Consider the following 23,036-nt stretch of genomic DNA (forward strand, 5'->3'; position numbering starts at 1 on the left):
AAAAAGCTATGTTTTTGATTCAGAGTGAAGCTCGGGGTCTTTAAGAATGTTTACTAGTTTCCAAAATTTCATTTGCCAGGTTCTCTTTTTCTTATTCAGCTCTACACTTACTTGCTTATTCATTTATGATGCCTGTCCTACATCTATCTACTGATTCAACTGCTTATAGAATATCCCTCCACTTAAAATCATTACTTCATTTATAGGCATTCATTATTATATATCATTGTATTGCATTCATTATGTCTTTACTTTTTTATATGTATAATAAATTTATTTGAATGATTATAGTTCTCATTTTGGAGTAAATGCAGTATTTCAGAACAGAGGTGGGCAAACTGAGGCCCAGGGACCAAAATCAGCCTGCTGCTTACTTTTGTACAGCCCTGAGTTAAGAATGCTTTTTACATTTTTAAATAAATTTTTATTGTATTTATAAATGTAAAAAAAAATATAGTCTTTTGGGCAGTACAAAAAGAGGTAGTAGGCTGGTTCCATGAAGCTGTAGTTTGCCAACCCATGTGTTTGGAGTTTGATGTAGTTCTTACAATGTAGTCTGCGTAAGGCAGAATCTTCAAGAACTCACCATGTATAGGGGAAATCCTCTTTCATTTTGATCCTGTGCTATAGTTCTCCATGAAAGCATCAAATACATTTAGTGAATGCACCTCTTTTGTTTTGTGCTCTAATTGATATTTAAATAAGGCCTTATAGAAAAAAAATATATTTTTACATTCATTTAAAAAAAATTGAGTTCTAAATTCTCTCCTTCACTCCCTCCACTTCCCCACCTATTGATAAGGCACACAATATTAAATCAATTATACATGTGAAGTAATGGAAAACATTCATATACCAAACATACTGCAAAAAATAATGTAAGTGAAAAAGTATGCCTCAATCTTTACTCAAAGTTCATCAGTTCTCTTTCTGGATATAGATAGCATTTTTTCTTCATGATTTCTTTGGAATTATCTTGGATTACTAGATTAGAGTAGCTAAGCCTTTTACACTTAATCATCTTTACAGTATTCTGTTACTGTATATATTATTTTCCTGATTCTTCTCACTTCACTTTGACTTAATTCATGTAAGTCTTTCCAGGATTTTCTGAGACCATCCACTTCATCATTTCTTATAGCACAATTAATATTTCATCACAATCATTTACCACAATTTTTTTCAGCCATTTTCTAATTGATGGGCATCCCCTCAATTTCCAATTCCTTGCCACCACAAAAAGAACTGCTATAAATGTTTTTGTAAATACAGGTCATGTTCCTTATTTGGGATACAGACTTAAATGTGGTATTGCTGGGTCAAAGGGTATGTACAATTTGATAGGCCCTTTGGTGTAGTTCCAAATTGTTCTACAGAATGGTTGTATCAATTCACTACTTTACCAAAAGTGCAGTAGTTTCCCAATTTTTCCACATCCCCTCCAGCATCTATTTTCTTTTTCTATCATGTTAGCTAATTTGATAGGTGTGAGGTGGTATCTCAGAGTTTTTTTAATTTGTATTTCTTTGATTGATGGTAATTTAGACCATCTTTTCATGTGACTATTGATAGCTTTGATTTTTTTTTCTTCTGAACACAGCCTGTTCACATGCTTTTATAATTTATCAATAAGGGAATCGGTCACTGTGCTAGGTTCTGGGGTTGTGAAGACAAAAATGTAACAGTTTCTATGCTCAAAGCTATTACAGTTTATTTTTGAGGGACAGATAATACAGTAGAAAGAACATCAGAACCAGGTTTGGGGTACTTTATTTCAAAATCAAGCACTACCAGTAGGTATAGTGACATAGCCAAGTCAAAAGACCTCTTTCAGCTTATGGCAACTATTTCATTGGTTTTTTGTGAAAACCTTTGTAAATGCTAAGGTGACTCATTACTGAATTGATCAAAAGGCATTTTTTAATCATCTTTTATGTTCTAGACCCGGTGCTAGCTGCTGGGGATATAAAAGCAAAACAACCTATACTCTCAGTACTCAAATAAGAAATAAGAATTTGGAAACATATATTAGGAGTTATACAATTTGTTTCTTGATCAATTATTTTTGGGATCTTTCTAGATTTCCTAGATTGGTATGCAAGTCAAGAGATATGAGAAAATACGAGCATCCTTAGAAGCTTCAAAGCATCAGAGGATCAGAGTGCCAAAACTAAAAGGAATATTAGAGGCTATAAAGCCCAACCCTTTATTTTATTTTTTTAAACAAATTATTTATTAATTTTTAGTTTTAAATATTTACTTCCATAAGATTTTGAGTTTCAAAATTTCTCTCCCTCCCTCTCTCCTCCTTTCCCAAGATGACATGCAATCTGATATAGGCTCTACTTATACATTCAAATTAAGCATATTTTCACATTAGACATGATGTAAAGAAGAATTAGAACCAATGGGAGGAACTACAAGAAAGCAGAATCAAAACAAAATAACAAAAGAAAAGGAGAGCAAAAAGTATGCTTCCATCTACATTCAGATTCCATAGTTATTTCTCTAGATGTGGATAGCTTTTTCAATCTTGAGTCTTTTGGAGTTGTCTTAGATCCTTGCATTGTTGAGAAGAACTAAGTCTATCAAAGTCAGCCATCGCACACTGTGGCTGTTACTGTGTACAATGTTCTCGTGATACTGCTCACTTCACTCAACATTAGTTCATATAAGTTTTTCCAGATATCTTTTTTTACCTGCTCATCATTTCCTTTTTTTAAAAAAAAATTAATTTATTTTGATTTATCAACTACCACTTTCTTAAGCTTTTGAGTTTTGAATTTTTCTCCCTCTCCCTCCCCACCTCTCTTCCCAAGACAGCTCACAATCTAATATAGGCTATACATATACATTCTTATTAAACATACTTTCACATTAGTGATGTTGTAAGTAAGAATCAGAACCAAAGGAGGATGCACCAGAAAGAGAAAATAAAACACAACAGAAGAAAAAAAAAGCAAATAGCATGCTTTGATCTGCATTCAAACTCAATAGTTTTTTCTATGAGGCCTTTGAAGATGTGTTAGATCCTTTTATTGCTAGGAAGGGTTAAGTTTATTAATATTACCCATCGCACAATGTGGCTGTTATTGTGTACAACATTCTCTTGGTTCTACTCACTTCACTCAGCATTAGATCACATCTTTCCAGGTTTTTCTGAAGTCAGCTTGTTCATAATTTTTTACAGCACAATAGTATTCCATTACATTCATATACCACAACTTGCTCAGCCATTCCCCAGTTGATGGGTATCCTCTCAATTTCCAATTTTTTGCCACTACAAAAAGAGCTGCTTTGAATATTTTTGTACATATGGCTCCATTTCCCGTTTGTATGATCTCTCTGGGATATAGCCCTAGAAGTGCTATTGCTTGGTCAAAAGGTATACACAATTTTATAGCCCTTTGGGTGTAGTTCCATGTTGTTGTCCAAAATGGTTGGGTCATTTCACAACTCCACCAACAAGGTATTGGTGTACCAATGTTCCCACATCTTCTCCAACATTTATCATTTTCCTGTTTTGTCATCTAATAGATGTGATGTGGTACCCCAGAGTTGTTTTGATTTGCATTTCTCTAATCAATAGTGATTTAAAATATATTTTCTTATGACTATATATGGATTTAATCTCTTCATCTGAGTACTGCTGTTCATATCCTTTGATCATTTATCAATTGGGGAATGAACTGTATTCTTATAAATTTGAATTAATTCAACACATATTTTAGAAATGAGGCCCTTATCAGAGAAACTGGTTGCAAAAATTCTTTCCTAGTTTTCTACTTTCCTTCTAATCTTGGTTGCATTGGCTTTGTTTGTGCAAAAACTTTTCAATTTAATGTAATCAAAGTTATCCATGTTGATTTCCACAGTGTTCTCTATCTCCTGTTTGGTCATGAATTCTTCTGCTCTCCATAAATCTTATAGGTAAACTATTCCTTGCTCTCCCAGTTTGCTTATAGTATCAGCCTTCATATTTAAATTATGAACCCATTTTGACTTTATTTTGTCATATGGTGTGAGATTTTGGTCTATGCCTAGTTTCTGCCATACTCTTTTCCAGTTTTCCCAGCAGTTTTTGTCAAAGAGTAAGTTCTTATCCCAGAAGCTCGGGTCTTTGGGTTTATCAAATAATAGATTACTATAGTCATTGACTACTGTGTCTTGCATACTTAACCTATTCCACTAATCTACCACTCTATTTCTTAGCCAGTACCAAGTAGTTTGGATGATTGCTGCTTTATAATACAATTTAATATCTGGAATGGCTAAGCCACCTTCCCCTACATTTCTTTTCATTAGTTCCCTTGATATTCTGGACATTTTGTTATTCCAAATGAAACTTATTATTATTTTTTCCAATTCTATAAAATAATTTTTTGGTAGTTTGATTAGTATGGCACTGAACAAGTAAGTTAACTTAGGTAGAATTGTCCTTTTTATTGTATTAGCTCAGCCTACCCCTGAGCCACTGATGTTTTTCCAATTATTTAGATCTGATTTTATTTGTGTGAAAGGTGTTTTGTGATTGTGTTCATACAGTTCCTGGGTTTGTTTCAGTAGGTAGACTCCTAAATATTTGACAATATCTACACTAAGTTTAAATGAAATTTCTCTTTCTATCTCTTGCTGTTGGGCTTTGTTAGTAATATATAGAAATGCTGATGATTTACGTGGGTTTATTTTATAGCCTGAAACTTTGCCAAAATGGTTTATTATTTCAAGGAGTTTTTTATTTGATTCTCTAGAATTCTTTAAGTATATCATCATATCATATGCAAAGAGTGATAGCTTTGTTTCTTCTTTCCCTTTTTTAATACCTTCAATTTCTTTTTCTTCTCTTATTGATAAAGTAACATTTCCAGTATGATATTGAATGACAGTGGTGATAATGGACATCCTTGTTTCTCCCCCAAACTTATTGCAAATGCTTCTAGCTTGTCCCCATTGCATATGATGCATGCTGAAGGTTTTAGGTAGATGCTATTTATTATTTTAAGGAAGACTCCATTTATTCCTATGGTCTCTCTTGTTTTTAATAGTAATGGGCATTGTATTTTGTCAAAAGCTTTTTCTGTATCTATTGATATGATCATGTGGTTTTTGTTAGTTTTGTTGTTGATATGATCAATTATACTGATAGTTTTCCTAATATTTAACCAGCCCTGCATTCTTGGTATAAATCCTACTTGGTCATAGTGTATTATTCTTGTGATAAGTTTCTGTAATCTATTTGCTAATATTTTATTTAAAATTTTTGCATCTATATTCATTAGAGAAATTGGTCTATAATTTTCTTTCTCTATTTTGACTCTTCCCAGTCTGGGTATCAGCACCATATTTGTAACATAAATAGAATTTGGTAAGACTCCTTCTTCACCTATTTTCCCAAATAGTCTATATAGTATTGGAATTAATTGCTCTTTAAATGTTTATATAATGCTCTTATAAATCCATCTGACCCTGGAGATTTTTTCCTAGGGAGTTCATTAATGGCTTGTTCAAGGTCTTTTTCAGAGATGGGGTTATTTAAGTATTTTACTTCCTCTTCTGTTAATCTGGGCAATTTATATTTTTGTAAATATTTATCCATTTCACTAAGATGGTCAAATTTATTGGCATACAGGTGAGCAAAGTAGTTCCTACTTATTGTTTTAATTTCCTCTTTCTTGGTGGTGGATTCACCCTTTTCATTTTTGATACTGGTAATTTAATTTTCTTCTTTCTTTTTTTTTATTAAATTAACCAAAGTTTTATCTATTTTATTTTTTCCCATAAAACCAGCTCTTAGTTTTATTAATTAGTTCAATCATTTTCTTAATTTCAATTTTCTTAATTTCTCCTTTGGTTTTCAGTATTTCTAATTTGGTGTTTAATTGAGGATTTTTAATTTATTCTTTTTCTAGTTTTTTTAGGTCATTGATCATTGATTCATTGATCTCCTCTTTTTCTATTTTATTTATGTAAGCATTTAGAGATATAAAACTTCTCCTAAGAACTGCTTTTCCTGCATCTCATAAGTTTTGATATGTTGTCTCATTATTGTCATTCTCTTGGATGAAGTTATTGAATGTTTCTATGATTTGTTGTTTGACCCACTAATTTTTTAGGATTAGATTGTTTAATTTCCAATTACATTTTAGTCTATCTTTCCATGTCTCTTTATTACATATAATTTTTATTGCATCATGACCTGTAAAGGATGCATTTAATATTTCTGCCTTTCTGCATTGGATTGTGAGGTTTTATATCCTAATACATGATCAATTTTTGTGTATGTGCCATGTACAGAGAGAAAAATGTATATTCCTTTCTATCCCCATTCAATTTTATTTGAGTTCTATAATACCTAACTTTTCTAATACTCTATTTACCTCAAATTCTTTCTTGTAGAAAATAAGTCCTTAAAAAACTACAATTGGCCAACTGGAAAAAAAAAGTACATTGAAGAAACCAAGTTCCTAAAAAATACAACTGACCAAATGGGGAAGGAGGTACAAAATCTAATATAAGAAAACAATTTGCTAAAAATTGGAATTGGGCAAATTGAAGCTAATGACTCTATGAGAGAATAAGAATGAGTTAAACAGGAAAAAAAGAATGAAAAAATAGATGAAAATGTAAAATACCAAACTGGTAAAATAACTGACCTGGAAAATTGATCCAGGAGAGACAATTTAAAAATTATTGATCTACCTGAAAATCATGATGAAAAAAAGAGACTGGACAGTATCTTTCAGGAAATCATAAAGGAAAACTGCCCTGAAGTCCTAGAACCGGAGGGTAAAATAGCCATAGAAAGAATCCACCGATCACCTTCTGAAAGAGATCTGAAATTGAAAACACCAAAGAATATAGTAGGCAAATTCAAAATTGCCAGGTCAAAGAAAAAAGACTGCAAGTAGCCAGAAAGAAACAATTTAAATGTCATGGAACCACAGTCAGGATTACACAGGATCTTGCAGTTTCTACATTAGAAGACTGTAGAGCATGGAATATGATATTCCATAAGGCAAAGCACCTTGGATTACAACCAAGGATCAACTACCCAGAGAAAATGAGCATGATCTTTCAGGGGAGGAGATGGATATTCAATGAAATAGGGTACTTCCAAACCTTTCTGATAAAAAGATCAGAGCTCAACAGAAAATTTGATCTTGAAGTACAAAACTCAAGAGAGACATAAAAAGGTAAATGGAACAGAAAGAAACAACATGTTATTAATAAGGGAAAACTGTTTACATCCCTACAAAGGAAGATGACACTTGCATCTCTTGAGAACTGTGTTGTTATTGTACCATGTTAAAGGAGTATACATAAAGGGAGTGGGTATAAGCTGACTTTGATATAATGATTAAAAAAAATCTAATCAAATGGGTTAAATGGATTAATCTGATCCAATTAAGAAAATGTACCTAGAGAAAAGGAAAGGAGGAGGCAGACAAGGGTAAATTACATTAAAGGAAAAAGCATAAAAACCTATTACAAAAGAGGGAAAGAAGGGAGGGAGATGAGCATTGTTTGAATCTTACTCTCATCAGATTTGGCTCAAGAAGGGAAAAACATAATTAGTTAGGTATAGAAATCTAACTTGCCCTATAAGCAGTAGGAGGAAAAAGGGGAAAGAAAAGGGAGTGGGGATAGAAGGAAGGGGAAAAGTAGTAAAAGTAAAGGGGAAAAAAGGGAGGGGACTAATAGAAAGGAGGCAAGACTCAGGGAGGTGGTGTTCAAAAGCAAAACACTAGTGAGGAGGGAAAAGGAGAAAGGAGAAAGAAAAGCATAAACAGGGGGAGGAGAGGACTGAGAGAAAGACACAGACAGTAATCGTAACTGTGAATGTGAATGGAATGAACTCTCCCATAAAATAAAATAGGATAGTGGAATGGATTAAAAATCATAATCCTATAATATGTTGTTTACAGGAAACACATTTGAAGCAGAGGGACACACACAGGGTAAAGTAAAAGGCTGGAGAAGAATATGCTATTCTTCAGCTGAAGTAAAAAAAAAAGCAGGGATAGCAATCCTGATCTCAGAGAAAGCAAAAGCAAAAATAGATTTTATCAAAAGAGATAAAGAAGGAAACTACATCCTGTGAAAAGGCACCATAGACAATGAAGTAATATCATTACTAAATATATGTGCACCAAATGGTATAGCACCCAAATTCTTAGAGGAGTTCAGGGAGTTACAAGAAGAAATAGCCAGCAAAACTATACTAGTGTGGGACCTCAACCTCCCCCTTTCTGATCATCATTTCTTATAGCACAGTAGCATTCCATTACATTCATATACCACAGGTTGTTCAGCCATTCCCTGATTGATAGGTGTCCCCTCAATTTCCAATTCTTGGCCACCACAGAAAGAGCTGCTATATCTATATCTATATTTATATCTATATCTATATCTATCTATGGATATAGATATGCATATCTATATATAGATCTCTCTCTCTCTCTCTCTCTCTCTCTCTCTCTCTCTCTCTCTCTATTTATATATTTACCTGTGGGTTCTTTTCCCATTTTTATGATCTCTTTGGGATACAGACCTAGAAGTGATATTGCTGGGTCAAAGGCTATACACAGTTTTATAGCCCTTTGAGCATAGTTCCAAATTGCTCTCCAAGATGATTAGATCAGTTCACAACTCCACCAACAATGCATTAGTGTTCTAACATCTAACATTAGTGTTCCCACATCTTCTCCAACATTTATCATTTTCCTCTTTTGTCAATGTTAGCCAATCTGATAGGTGTGATGTGGTACCTCTGAATCATTTTGATTTGCATTTCTCTAATCAATAGTGATTTATAGCATCTTTTCATATGACTATAGATGGCTTTAATTTCTTCATCTGAGAACTGCCTGCTCATATCCTTTGACCATTTATCCATTGGGGAATGACTTGTGTTCTTATGAATTTGACTTAGTTCTCTATATATTTTAGAAATGAGGTCCTTATCAGAGACACTGGTTGTAAAAATTCTTTCCCAACTTTTTGCTTCCCTCCTAATCTTGATTGCATTGACTTTGTCTGTACAAAAACTTTTCAATTTAATGTAATCAAAGTCATCCATTTTGCATTTCATGCCCTCACAATCAAACTAGCTTATCCACAGCATGTATATGTGTGTCTATATTATATTTTTGTATTTATATATATTTATATTTATTTTGTGTATGGTTTATATGTATTTGTTGTCTCACCCATCAGAATATAAATTCCTTGGGAGTAGGAATTTTTTTTCTCATTTTTCTACTTTCTAGTGTCGAGCATGATAACTAGCATTTAATAGACGCTTAGAATACATGGTGATTTATTTATTGATTCATACACAGCATGTAGTTAGTACAAATATATTCCTTTTTTTATTACTCTAGCTGGTTAACCATTATTCATTTCCTAAACAAATGAAATGGAAATGAGACATGTTTCACCCTAACCCATGACCATCAAAATTGACATAATTATAGTATTGTTTCTTCCTGTTTAAAATCATATCAGCAATTATTTTCTAACTATTAATTTTCAAATAGACCCAGCAACATTTTCCTTTTTTATCTCTTAACACAAATCATTTCAACTGAATAATAAAAATACTCACTTGCAATATTATATTAGAAATTATTTTAGTGATTGAGTAAAATGGACCTACCATGACAACCTATGCATACCAAACTTTGAGACTAATTTTCAACTCACAAACTATTATTTTGTTACACAGTTATATTCATGACTTTATATTCACCTTCTCATTGCATGCTTTCCCTAATATTTCTGTCCAGCTAGCTGGCATGACCTCAATACCTTTTAGAAATTTAATCTTGACTCATTTGCACATTCTAAAATACATGAAATGTTTATGTTGTCATTGTCTGCACAATGCCAGAAGGTTCCTATTTCTAGTTAGGCTCCTGGATCAAGTCAGAAATACTCTTCAGTTTGGTTAAAATGAATAGTGTCCAATCTATTCCATCATCCTTTACTACTGAAATGAAGTGTGCTGTATCATGGACTTATTTTTGTCAATATATTTTATGTAATAACATACTTTTGCAAAACATAATTCACATTAATCAATATGTATTATTTCTATATCAAAGAATCAGACACTATATCCTAGACCAGAGGATCTCAGAAGTCATCAGATAAAGTAAGAGAACATATAAATTCATTGTGCTAGGTGAAGGGGAATCAAAAACAAAAATGAAACATGTCAAAGAAACAACATTTTCTTAAGGATGGGGGAAAGAACATAACGTGTACAAAATAAGTAAATAAAAAATAATTTAAGGAAGCCTAGAGCACCAACATTCAAGAAGATCAAAAATGGGTTTGGAGCAGAAGTAGTGCCTGATCCTTGAAGGAAAATAAGATTTCCAAGATTTAAGGGCAAAAAGAGAGTACATCTCCATTATAGGGGATTGGAAACATAATGCCAAATTTGTGGAACAAAAGTAGTCCATAGGCTTCCTTGATTGGAAAATAGATCATATAAAAAGTAATAGTGTGAATTTGGAACTGTGCTCTATATGTAACTAAACTGTGTCTATGCTTTGACCTAGTAATACCACTACTAAGCATATGCTCCCAAGAAAGCAAAGGCAAAGGACCCATATGTACGAAATAATTATAAGTATTTTTTATGTAGAAAAAAGGTGCCTATTAACTGAGGAATGCCTGAACAAAATATACTATGTGAACATGGTGGATTAATATTGTACTTTAAGTAATGTTGAAAGGAACAGATTCTAGAAATTTAAGAAGACTTGGAAAATCTGATGTAAAGTGACATGAAGAAAAGCAGGACAGTAATTTATACAATGAATAAAATGATATAATGGAAAACAACCTTGAAAGACTTGAGAGCTCTTATCAATGAATGAAATGAACAACCATGACCCTGGAAGTGTAAGAATGAAGCATTATCCTTCACCTATTAGCATAGGTAATACAGTGGATATAGTGCCCAGTTTGGAGTCAGGAAGGTCTGAGTTCAAATCCATTCTCAGGTACTATCTATATGAACTTGGGCAAATTGTTTCACCTGTTTGCCTTAGTTTCCTCAGTTGTAAAATGGGGATAACAATAGCACCTACATCTGAAGTTGTTATGAGGACCCAATGAAATAATGATTATAAAGTGCTTAAGTTCTATGTAAATATTATTATTATTATTAAATTCTGCCTTAAATTATATATGTATGAATATATTTTCAGACAAAATAAACATATGATCTTGTTTTACTTCCTTGTACTTGTTATGAAGAAGTGGTTTTGTTGGGGGAGGACATTGTCAGAGAAGAAAGTGTAGGTTGTTAGAGTGGTAAAAAATGAAGAAATGAGAATCAATTAAACTTCAAAAATTAAACAGAAGGTACAGAAGGAAGCTGAGAAGTGGACACAGGTAAGCAAGGAAGTGTCAGCACTACTATATTAAATGGAATATACATATATATATATATATAATGTGTGTGTGTGTGTGTGTATCCCCAAAATCCTGGTTCACAATTTCCTACATTTGCCAAAAAAAAGTGAGAGTTGTATAAAGATTACCATGGAAAGATAATTTAAAATAATTTAAAGTCAGACTTTTAGAGAGCTTTATATGTCAAGCTGTGGGATTCATATCTTATCCTGAAGAAAATACAATAGAGATAAAAGTATTGGTCTTAGAATCCAAAAATCAGAGTTAGAAAACATTACTAAAAATCTGTCCTTAGACTTATCCTCTCTGAGCCTAAGTTTAATTCAACATGGCTAAGATGTTTTTGTTGTTGTTTTTAGGAAGACTTAATTTTGAGGTATGACAGGGACAAAGATCAAAGGTGGTACAGAGTACTGCTAGATAGGATAATTATAATGGATGATATTGAGAAGGCTGAACTATTCCACTCTTATTCTATTGTATCTTACTTTCCTTCTTTATTTCAAGGAGAATGATTCTTGGATCATGGTGTATATAATAAAAATAGTTAACAGGGAGCTGAAAAAAATGAAAAAATGAAATCTTAAGACACAATATAGCCGTGGTCTATCAGTTCAAGCTACTAATGTTGAACAAATTATATCCTACCTAGATTATTGAAAGAAAATGAAATTGTAATTCCTGAGCTTCTTCCAATTTTGGTTGAGAGATATTGGGGTATGAAAAATATATTAATTGAAGAAGCGCAAATGTCTAGAATTTTTTTTTTTAGTGAAGAGGGTGAATATTAAAGGAATGATTTGTGTACATTTAGAAAGGCAAGCAGTAATCATTTAAATTCAGCACATTTCATTTAGATCAGGTCATGTATACTAATCTCATGGATTTTTGTTTGTTTGGACAATAGCAGTAGCAGGGAGATCTACTGAGGGAAATTCTTGGCATAGCTTATTGAGATTTCAGAAAACTGTTTGATGAAGTGATCATGTTATCCTTGTACAAAAGAAATTCTGGGAAGGATGAAATAGTATTTAGTTTAAATCAAAATTCATTGGATGACCAGACCCAAGGACTAGTCATTAATGACTCAATATAAACTTAAAAGGTTTCTAGATGAGAATTCCAGAGACCTATATCTTTTTTTATTATTATCATTTTGCTCAGTTGTTTTCAGTTTTGTCTGGTTCTTCATGACCACTTTTTTTTTTTTTTGGCTAAGATGCTGGAATAGTTTGCCATTTCCTTCTTCAGAACACTTTATAGATGAAGAACTGAAGCAAATAGGGTTAAGTGACTTGCACAGGGTCACACAGCTAGTAAGTAGCCAAGGCTAGATTTGAACTCAGGGAGATGAATCTTCCTTAATCCAGGCCCAACACTCTATCCACTATACCACTTAGCTGCTTACCTATATCTTTGACCTTCTACTATTAAACATTGTTAATCAGTGCCTTAGGATAAAGCATAGAAGATATGTTTATCAAATTTACCAATAATAAATCTGAGAGGACAAGATAAAACATTGAAAAACAATTTAATTTTTTTTGTGTGTGTGAGGCAATTGGATTAAGTGGCTTGCCCACAGTCATACAGCTAGTGTTTGTTATGTGTCTGAGGCCAGATTTGAACTCAGGTTCTGTGACTCTGGAGCCAGTGCTCTATCCACTGAGCAACCTAGCTGCCCCAGTTTAATATTTTTTAAAAGAGATTAAAATTACTATCCAGAAAATAATACGACATTTTATCCCATGTGGAGACAGAGATCTGAGGTTTTATAATGTTTCAATATTAGTCAGCAATGTGACATGGCAACAGCAGCATCAATAACAAAAACAATGAAATATTACATATATTCATATATCTTCAGATAGAATTATAATAGATATTTGGCTAGGCTTTTTTATGATAGGTATGTTCTCCACAATGAACAAGAGAATCACTGCATAGTGTTATGTTCTAGTCAGACCATGCCTAGACTGCTGTGTTCAGTTCTTGGCAACACACTTTTGGGAGGATACAGACAAGTTCAAATTCATTTAGAAAAGGAAAACCACCTGAGGATCAGAAAATAATCTCTCTCTCTCTCTCTCTATCTATCTACCTAATATTATTTTTATATCATTACATATCTGTGTACTTATTGCTATAGATATATAATGAAAAAAATCACAATGCTTAGAATGGAAAATGGAAAACTAAGCAGTCTTCAACTATTTGAGTGGCCATACATAAGAGGTATTACCTCTTATATTTGTTTGGCTCCAAAAGACAGAATTAGAGAGTAGAAATTATATAAGAGCAGATTTATGCTTAGTGTATGGGAAAAACAACAACAAATAAACAAGCAAACATCTCATAACAATAGACCTGTAAAAAACTGACTGCCTGGGATGTAATGAGCTCCCTATCAAGGATATTTTTAAACAGAGTCTGGATAATCACTTCACTAGAATTTTTGTTCTGTTATATGTTTATCTAAATGGCCTCTAGATTCCTTCTTAGATCCTGTAATTTCTCATCTGTACAATGGGAATAATAAATATTTATGCAACTCATTTTACAGGTTTTTTTTTCTTGGTAAATTTTTAAGACAGTATATAAAGAGAGCTATTAGTTTCATAATCATCCTGAAATGGTATACATGCTAATTACTGCTATAGAAGATCACACAACTTAGAAACTAAGTTATTCAAATAGTCAAGTGAACATCTTTGAATGCAATTTATCCTCCAATGGAAAACCATGAAATAAAACTCTGAGCAAGCTGATAGGGTAATGCTTTCTTTCACTGATCTCTTGCCATAATTTTGGTTCAAAAGACTTTAGAAAAATGCATGCATATCCATCAAAATATAATTTAGCTTTTTGCAAACTGTATCATATTACCAAGAAGAAAATTATACATCCTACCAATTGTTACAAAAATGTAAGACTGTGTATGCTAAATAGCTGAAAGGCAAAGATCTGACTTATTTATTGTTCTTAAAGTTATAACCATTCTTAAAACATATAACTCTATAAAATGAAAGATTAACCATTTAATAATTTGCTATATAAAATGTTTTAAACCCTTCTTAAATTTTTCAAGCACATGTGCTCAAAGATATTATCTTTCTCACTGTTAACAGTAGAAAAATGATTTGTATCTTAATCTTAAAAAGGTGAGTATGGCATCTCATTTTAATCATGAGAATGTTTAATTTTAAGCAATGGGATTTTAGGATATTGATATTTCTATTGTCACATTTTTTCATTACTAAGCATACAGCTTCTCAAGTGTATACTCATTTAGCATTTAAGATACCCATAAATGTCTAGTTAACTTTTTTATTTTATAGATGAATTAACAGAGAAATCAGGAGATTAAATGAAATTTCTAGTCATGCTGGAATATACTGGACCTAAATTTGGATCCATTTCATTTAAATTCAAATCCAGTGTATCTCCCACTCCCCTGCTCTGACTACTGTGTAGTTACACTTTGTTTTTGTTTACTCACAAAATTATTTTGTACTTATGACATTTTAAATTAAATAAGTATTTTCAAATATCATTCACCTGGTGATCCATGTGATAAAAGTTTGCTTTATATAGTTGTACTCTTATTTGTCCTTTCCCTAAGATGTTTGCCTTATTTTTGTGTTATAAATGACAATTAACTAGAATTTTATGTTTTTTAGGTTGAATGAGTAATAGGAAAAACAAAATAGAGTGATTAAACTGGCAGACTTCCCAAGGTCTCACAAACAAACACATTTTTAAAATAAATGCCTAACTAGAACCCCCCAGCAAAGAAGGAGCAGTGTAACAAATAAAGAAACATATGGAAATGGGTCAACTTTAGAAAGATTATATAATAATAGAAATTAAAAATGATTGGTAAGAGTATAGTAGAGATCATTCAAAAAAGTAGGGATCAGGATATAGTTGCAAAAAATGAAATTTCATGAAAATCCTAAAGCTTTGAGATTAGTCTGGGATTAGGAGAGATTATACAGGGGTGGCAGAGAGCAAGATAGAATTAAAAAGAGAAATGACTTGTCTCTGGCAGAGATAAACTTGTATAGGGAAAGGCCTGTATTTGGTGGCCTGGGCAGATTAAACTTGGACTGAAGAATTATTCTTTCTTTCATTCATTTGTCCATTCATTCAATAACCATCAATGAATGTCCCCAATGTGCTTTGCACTGTACTAAGGAAGAAACTTATCAAACTGCTTTACCTGTCTATCTTCCTACTCTCAATCAAGCTAGAGGAGAAGTTTTTAACTCGGTATTTGAGAACTTTAAAAAAAATTCAATATATAAAACATTTCTTTTGTAATTGTATGTATTTAAAAACATTATTTTGAGGTGTCCAATGGCTTCATTAGACTGTTGAATAAGTCCCTGAGATAAAGAAAAGAAAAAGAAAAAAAAAGAAAAAAAGAAAATCTGAGCTAAAGCCTTCATGAAATCTCTGCTAATCACCAAGGGATCCAGATTTTACCTTGAATCCAGTACAGACCCTATTTTTCCCCAAACATTGTTCAGTTTCTCTTTTTTTTCTGAGAAAGTATATATAGTATTACAAAAAAAATTCAGTAAGTTCTAGAATGGGGAGGAGAAATAATTATTATGAGAAAATTTAACATGGAAATTAAATAATTCATTCACTAACATTCATTTGATTTACATGACCTAGACTTTTATTTTTTAGTACTATGTCATTTCCCCCCTCTTCCACAATATTTCTTGCTTTGTCTTTTGAAAGTACAAAATTCTGAAAATAGTTGAAAAGACTGAATGTCAGCATTAACATTTGATTTATATTATCATACTACCTTAATTTGATACTCACATGAGTAATCAGTATTCTGACTGTCAACTGAAAAAAAAGAGAATTTGGTGAAGAGACCATGTCACTATTAGAGGTAACAAAATTATAAAGAAAAAAAAAAAGAACTTCATTACAACATGTCCAAAAATATAAGCTAAACTCTAGAATACATTACCTGAAAAGTGTGATCCCAGAGACATTTGTACATGATGTGCAAAAGGAAAAAAACTGATCAATTCTTTGTCAAATAAAATTATACTGACATGTTGTTTTAAAGAATTATAGATTTTGAATAAAAATTAGCAGGCTGTTTCTTTCTCTAAAATGATGGATTTGGTTAAATTCATTGACAATGGAAAAAATGAATGACAAAATATCTATTTCCAATGCAGCTAGAAAAATCAATAAAAAATTAGAATGCCTAAAGAAGAAGAAGATATGATGTTTAGGGTATGATTTCTGTAAAGCAGGCATCATTGCTCAATCTGTCAGCACACATGTCCTGGGTCAAGTAGGTAACATCGTATAGCAAAGAGAAATCTAAATAACTAGGGATCCTCAATTTTTCTGCCCCATATAGAAAATGAAACACAGCTATGTGAAGGAAAACTAAAGATTTCGGGTCTTAAAATAAGTTGTGGTAATTGAATTTTCAGTTGCTAGCAGAAATAGAATAATATAGTATAGCTACAGGATTCCCTTAGGGAGCAGACTAGGTTTTCAAACTACTTATTTGGATAGAGTAACATTCAATTATTTAAGAGTTTTTATGTATGGTAAGCTACATTTTGCCATCTTCATCTTGAACCAGGCAATCTTATGATCTGTATTCTTCTACCTCATGTTCAGTTCAGGACATCTGTAATACTAGGTTATATGCTTCTTTATACATTCTTCATTTCAGTCACATAGCAGTAAGTGGCATTTATGCAGTGATTTAAGGTTTGCAAAGTACATTTTCTCATTTGATTTTTCAGAATCATATGAAGTAAATACTACTGGTATTATGGCCCCCAATTTTATTATAATTATTTTTATATTTAATACTGTAATTATATTTATTTTATTTATTATCATAATTATTACATTTATTTTATATTTTAAAGTTTTATTATATTATGGTTATTATTATAATTAATGATTTCTTATAATAATATTATTATATCTATTATTATAATTAATAATTCATTTGATGTAATTAATATTATTAATGATGTTATTAATTGATGTTAATTTGATTGCTAATAAGGCTTATAAAGTGCTTTACAGCTATCATCTCATTTGACCATCACAACAACCATGGTAAGAAGGTGCTATTATTTTCCCCATTTTTTATAGATAGGGACACTGAAACCATCAGAAGGTACAAGTGATTTGCCCTGGGTCACACAAATAGTAAGTGTCTGCGGCTGGATTTGAACTTAGGTCTTCATGTTTTCAAGTTCTGCACTCTACCACTGTGCCTGGAGATAATGGTAGAGGAAATTGAGTCTGGGAATGGTGAAAAGACTTATTCACAGTGACACAACTGATCAATCACTAAAGCAGAATTCTACCCCACATCTTCCTTTCTCATAGTCTAGTTGTCTATATACTACACAATGTCCAGCTGGACTACTTGCCCTCTCCAAACACATTCTACCTTTCACTTTATCTAATTTTTTGGTATTCCCAGCCCAATTCCTGATAAATAGTAGGTACTTAATAAATGCTTCTTTCCTTCCTTCATTATTTTCTTCCTTCCTTCATTTCCTTCTTTCCTTTCTTTCTTCCTTTCTCCTCCTTCCTCCCATTCATCCTTCCTTCCTTCTTTTCCTCTATCCCTTTAATTTCAATGCTTAGCCTTCTGCTTTTCATATTATAGACTCATAAGTATTGTCTAAATTGAATAAAATTGAAGGGCTTTGATTTTAAGGGGGTCTTCCCTACTCCTCCATTCTCTCCTCTTTCAATCTTTCCTTATTCTTGTTGTTTTTGCCCATCACATAAATATAAAAGCCTTAGAATATTATGATCTATACTACATAAACATTGTAGGTATCTTTTGTATTAAAGAAAAGGTATTGGTGGGCTGCCAAATATTTTCAAGGATCATTTTCTTACAAGGAGTGGAATAAAAATATATCATCAAGGAAATGTGTGATTGGCCACAAAAGCAGGCCAGTCATATAGTACAAGCTGAAGATATCTGAGATGCTCCATTAGTAACAGCAAAATATTAAAGGCCTTTGAAGAAAGCCTTAGGAATATTTTATAGATCCTCTTGGTGGCATTCCTGGGAAAATCTGAGCGAGAATCAGAGAAGATAAAGTGTGAAAGTGTTTTAATTTTCACTGATAGAAGAAGTACATAAGAAAGAACCTAGACTCATTTCTGCCTCCTGGGTTCTTTCAAGTATCAGCTAACATCCTACCTTTTACATGACCCCCCTTAATTCTAATACCTTCATTCTACTCATTATTTCCATTTTCACCTGAATATAGTCTGTTTATACATAGTTGTTTTCATGATGTCTCCCCCATTTGACTGTGAGCTCCTTAAGTACAGGGACTCTTTTGCCTTCATTTGTAGCCCCAGCAATTGGAATGGTGTTTCACACATTGTGTGTATGTCTGTCTGTTTTTGATTGGTTAATAAATATTTATTGATAGAGTGATGAAAACACTGATCCAAAGTATTAGATTTTTCTATTCAAACATGGAATTTTGGCTTGACCTACTTACTTCTTCTTACATACTTGTTCTATTATAAGCCCAGTTCCAAAGTACATTGGTGTGGGGTGTCTCCTCATTAATAGGAATCATCATGCCACACCTACATGAGTGGTGAAGCAGAACTTGGTGAGATCAGAAGAGAACAGAGTTCTTCAGTCTTCTTTGTGTCTCTTGAGTTGTTCAGGGCTCTGCAGTCACTTCAGGTGCTTCTGTCCTCCAGTGAAGGATGTCTCCCACATGGAGCATGGAGCTGTTGTGTGACTGAAATGGAGGAAAAGAGACATTTAATAACCTCCTGTCCCTGACTTCTCTTTAAGGGAAACTTTAATTCCTTCCAGAAGGAGAAGCAGGAGGTTGGCTGCAGAGGGTTGGCCACTCTGCTGTCCTAAGACATAGGAACTAACAGGATAGAATTCTAGAATTATATCTGCTCCCTCAAATATTAGTGGTATAGAGGATGTGATTTTCAGGGTCAAGCTAACTTCTGATCACTGTTTGATTAGTGTGGAGGGAAGTATGATCCTAAGTTTATATCTAATTCTTCTTCCCTCTGCACACAAACAAAAAAAATACTAGTTCCATAATGAATATGTGTAACAGGTAACAAAATCAAACCAAACCAAAACAAAACAAAACAAAAAACAACCATTAATCCAAGTTAAATAGCAAAATAGAAATCAGAGAAAGTATATATAGGAGAATATATACCAGATAAAACAAAGCTCTCCCATTGGGAGTGAAGGGAGAAAGAGAAAGAGACAGACAGAGAGAAAGAGAAAGACAGAGAGACAAAGACAGAGGGAGAGACACAGAGACAGAAAGAGAAAGATAGACAGAAAGACACACACACACACACACACACACAGTCTCTAGTATAGCAAGCTGTGAATAAGGACATTATGTAGACTACCAATTCCTCTCTTGTTGACTTCTCAGAATCTTTTCCTCAGTAATTTGAAGTGAGGTTGATATCTTCCATCTTTTTTCTTGAAGCTAAAAGCAAGAAATGTCCAAACCATTTCTTTTGCTCTTGCCAATTTTCCCCTGTCCATCATGCAGTTGTGGAATATTATTTCCCCTAAGGAAAGAATCCCATGCTAATGGATTTTGGGATGGGGTTACCCTTAAAGCACTACATAAATATGACATTTTATTGAGTCAGTTTGCATCACTACATATATGTATATTGGGGAATGGAGATTATGGTTATGCATATTTATGTATAGATATAGACTTATCTATGTTCATATGTTTAACATCTATCTTCACTATAGAAATGCATTCTGTATTAGCAATTTTAGGTCTGATATTATTGGGTAATTTGTCCTTTTGTAGGTATTTTTTTCTACAAGAAATTTACAGTTGAAATTTTCTGGGAATTTCATGCTTATTTCATTTCTGGGTCATTGATAACTAATCTCTTTTTTTTTTCCTAAGGGGAATTTGTGACTCTTTTGTGGTAGTGTTCAAACCATTAATCATGCTTCATTGGCCAGTTACAACAGGTCTACAGGATTTTAGGTGCCCTGGCTAAGGTAAATAAACAAGCTTTGCAACTTGAATTCCAATAGTGGAAATTAACATTGCTTTTATTATATGTAGCTGGATTCAAACACTTCTGAGGTGGAGGACTCTGCAAATAGTCTACTTGGACATGAGATATAATTATCCCAAAAAATATGATCTTCAGCTACAATTTTACATATTTCAGGATCTTTTTTATAATCACCTCTTGTATAATCACCTATCAGCTTGTTCCTGTACTTGGTACTATATTCTCTTTATAAGCACTTTTCCATTTCTCTCACTTCTTTTCCTCCTCTTCCTGCCCCTTCTTCTTGTTCTTCTTGTTGTTCTTCTTGTTGTTTTTCTTCTTCTTCTTCTTTTCTCTCTCTCTCTCTCTCTCTCTCTCTCTCTCTCTCTCTCTCTCTCTCTCCACACACACCCTTTCACCCTCCCTATTTTCTTAGGCTTAAATAGACATAATTTAAAATATATAAATATGCAATTGTGAGAAAAGATCATATCCATAGACATCACTATTACTTTTGAATGAATCTCAATTCAGAAACACAGTTCCACTTTCAGTTCTCAAAGTATCATTTGAAGTCTCAAGATTTTTCATGTTTTCACAAGATGAAAATTACTAGGAAAATCCATTCTTTTCACTGCATCTTCTTAAATGATCATTCACATACTAAATTTAGACTCTAGCATAGCTACTGGTAAAATTAACTTGAGCACTGTTAAGGGTAGGTGCTGCCACATAACCATCTCATTCATTGAAGAACCTTAATATGATCACTAGAGAATGTGTAATCATAAATTAAACTTCACTTTTATGGACTTGCAAGGATGATTTAGCTGTAAAGCCCTCCCTCAATAAACTAGTAAATCAACAAACATTTATTAAATATCTGTTAAGCACTAGGGATTGTCCTAGGTCTTGGGGGATATAAAGATCAACAAATGAAACTGATCATCACTTCAAGTAGCTTACTTTCTATTGGGGAAGACAAAATGAATGCAAAAGTATATACAAATATATAGATATAGGTACAGACATATATACATATATTTGTGTGTATATGATCTATATGTATATATTTATATATACATGAATATACATGGCAGTAAGTGTTGATAATCCTGTAAGATCACTTAAGTGTTAGAAGAAAAATCTGCCAGTTTATAAAGTTCTAGATGCTGAAAACAGAGCTCCAATGTTATGGTCCCAACACCAATGTCTCCCAGCTTTAAGTGTGAGAATGCTAACTGCTGCTGCCCCTCCCTCACAATTGCATCTCCTTGACAAGAACCAGTTAGCAGTCAGTAGGACATGATTCCCATGGCTAAAAGCAGGAAGATGTGCCCAACTAATTCAGTACAGCAAGCCTCCATAAGCTATTTGACAGTGATACTGAACCTTATCTTAATTGACTTTATCTCTTGTGACTCTGACTTACTGCTTTTGCTCTGGACTCTGATTTAATTTCTTCTGCTGAGTTTATTGTGGTCTTGCTCCCCTATAGTTGCCAGGTGGAACCAAAATACACTTTCATGGCTAGTTCTTCCAGTCTCTATTCTAGGTACTGCTGATCAATTCACCATGACATGGACCTTGTCTCTTCTATCTAGAATCACTGTCTGTCGTTTGGTCCCAGACAGATGGGCATACTAAATAAAGGAGTATCAGTCTATCTTCCCAGTCTAGTTGTGATTTCCAAGCTGTCTGGGGGAATCAAGTGAGTCTCAGACTTGAGCATTAGTTATCAAATCAAATAAAATGTGATAACATATTTAAAGTACTTTGTAAATCTTAAAGTACCATAAGAATGCTAGGTATTATTTTTAATATGAGAGGGGAAGGACAAATGGAAATCTAAAACAAAGTCTAGCTGAAGCAACCAGCTGAACTCATGCAGATTTACAGCCAATGGCATATTATAGTCTCCACTTGCCGTCCCCACCATTATAGTGTGACTTGGTAGAGTTATGGACCAGGACTCAAAGACAAGTTCAAATTGAGCTTCAGACATGTGTATGTATGTAACCCTGGAAAATCACTTGACCTTTGTCTGCCTTAATGTCTTCTCCTGTTGACTCAATAAGTGTCTTCTTCCTAGGACTATTGTGAGGATAAAATGAGGCAATATCTCAAATTGCTCTGCAAATCTTAAAGAGCTCTATATCTGCTAATTATAATTATTATCATTATTGCGGGCAAAAGAAAACACAGGTATGATACCTGCTGGTAAATAATGATTTGATATAGGTATGATGCCTACTGGTAAATGCTAACATGATAGTCCTAGGGAATACTTCATGCGTTGGGGATTTCCTTTCCTAGAATATCAGTAGTGATTTCCTATGAGAATACTGAATAGTTTTTTTTAAAGGACCATCTAAACTTTTAAGTGTTGCTTTGTTTTCTTCCATTGGTTTGTGTTTTCAGTGATGGTGACAATTAGTGCTATTTCCTATTATTTGCAGTGAGCAACTTAGCAGTCTGTGTTACATGTATTTATAACTCAGCATAAAGAAGCACAAAACCAAATAAAAAACATATGGTCA

The sequence above is a fragment of the Vombatus ursinus genome, unplaced genomic scaffold (assembly GCF_900497805.2).
Source record: "Vombatus ursinus unplaced genomic scaffold, bare-nosed wombat genome assembly UNPS02014781.1, whole genome shotgun sequence".
NCBI classification, from domain to species: Eukaryota; Metazoa; Chordata; class Mammalia; order Diprotodontia; family Vombatidae; genus Vombatus; species Vombatus ursinus.